The sequence below is a fragment of the Triticum urartu genome, chromosome 5, assembly GCF_003073215.2.
Source record: "Triticum urartu cultivar G1812 chromosome 5, Tu2.1, whole genome shotgun sequence".
Classification (NCBI taxonomy): domain Eukaryota; kingdom Viridiplantae; phylum Streptophyta; class Magnoliopsida; order Poales; family Poaceae; genus Triticum; species Triticum urartu.
The window spans coordinates 619,450,719-619,452,822 of NC_053026.1; positions in this window are offsets into that span (position 1 = coordinate 619,450,719).

The window sequence follows — 2,104 nt, forward strand, 5'->3', positions numbered from 1 at the left end:
CATACGAACTACACGATCTTGTGCTATGCTTAGGATTGGGTCTTGTCCATCACATCATTCTCCTAATGATGTGATCCCGTTATCAACGACATCCAATGTCCATGGTCAGGAAACCGTAACCATCTATTGATCAACGAGCTAGTCAACTAGAGGCTTACTAGGGACATGGTGTTGTCTATGTATCCACACATGTATCTGAGTTTCCTATCAATACAATTCTAGCATGGATAATAAACGATTATCATGAATAAGGAAATATAATAATAATAACTAATTTATTATTGCCTCTAGGGCATATTTCCAACAGTAAGTGGCTTTCCTTTAGGCTCCACCTTCGTCCACTCGTGAAACTCCAAAATACACTTAGTACCAGGAACTCTACACAAGCCAAAGCTCGGCAGTTTCTACAAATCCTCCACAGAAGGGAAATCCACCTTGAAAACATTAGCTTCGAGGCTGACCAGCTCCCACTGGAAGTCACCCGGTGCCAACTCCTGAAGCCTCCGGATAATCTGAGCCTCAGTCACCTCGCCCTGGATTGCTTTCACAATCCCGGTAGTCAAGCCTTGTGTCTCCTCTGGAATCTCCCTCGCGACCAGGGACTCGAAGAATAAAAGCTCCGCACAATATAGTCCATACATAGTCAGAGCAGGAGCCTGGTCACGCAATAACGGGCACTCTCCCGAAGCATGTGCTGGCTTGCCACACGAGTCACACAGCTCTGCCACGCACTCTGCAATAAAATGGCCCTTCTCACCACACCGGTAACAGAGCATCTTTTCCTTCTTGCGCGCCCACTTGGCCGCCCTCTCAGAATCAGACCTGTCAGACGCCTCAGCCACAGCCCCAGGCACAGGAACCTCAACATTAGCCAGGGCCGTTACCACATCCATCGCCTGACTAGTAAGATCAGTAGACTGAGCATTTATCTGTCTCAACAGCTGTCGCCGCATGGTCAACAGCAGCCGGGGGCGGAGGCTGTCGACGAAACCTCCCACGGCCACCACCCCGGCCACCTCGATGTCCACGGTAGCCACCTCTCTGCATGTGAATGATGCATGCCGTCATATTATTAAAAGCTCAAAGAAGTACAAAGTATTCAAAATATTACAGCTCGCAAAAGGAGCAAATAGACATAAAAGAACGCAAAGTCACAACCGGTATGAATTAAAGGACTAGGGCCCTAGACTCCTATCTTGTTATGCGACGGTCATCCAACCGGTTGAATATAGCCCGTGCTACCATCTTCCATTGGTTGCACCCAATAATCAATGGCTCCCTGAAGTCCATAGGAGTGAGTAAGGACCACGTACGGATCCATGCCGTAGCTCTGAAGATGACCTGCAAGAAGGTTAAAATATGTTGTCTATTAAAAATCATATCATTCCTGCAGTTCCATATAGCCCACATAAGTGCACATATTCCAATTCGAATACGAGCCACGGTAGTATGGTCCATGCCAGCTAACCACGTCCCAAATAATGATTCAATGCTAACTGAAGATGTTGAAGGCTATATGAATCTTTCGCCAAAGTAATTTGGCGAGAGGGCAGTCTATGAAGAGATGTTTTATTGTTTCATCATGATCACAAAAACAACATTGTGAACTGCCTACCCATCGTCACTTTAACAAATTATCTTTGCTAGGATCACTTGCTTGTGGACAAACCACATAAAGATTTTAATACGCAAGGGAACCTTAACTTTCCATATATGAATAGATCTCGGGATTGGGCCAGAATTAATGAGATCCAAATAAAAAGATTTTACCGTAATCACTCCGTTTCTAGCCAACTTCCAGTGTAATGAGTCAGGTTGGTCGGATAATTGAACATCCATCAATCTCCGTACCAAATGCATCCATGAATTTCACCGCTCCCCAACTAAAGATCTCCTAAACTGAATATTCAAGGGAACCGATTGTAATACTGTGTCTACATAATCTTCCTTACGTTGGACAATATTATAAAGGCTTGGATATTGTATGGCTAATGTTGTCTCCCCTAGCCACGTATCCTCCCAAAATTCTTGTTGTCATCCCATTGCCAACAAGAAATTTGGTCCTACGAAAGAACAAGTCTTTCGTTCTCATAAGCCCCTTCCA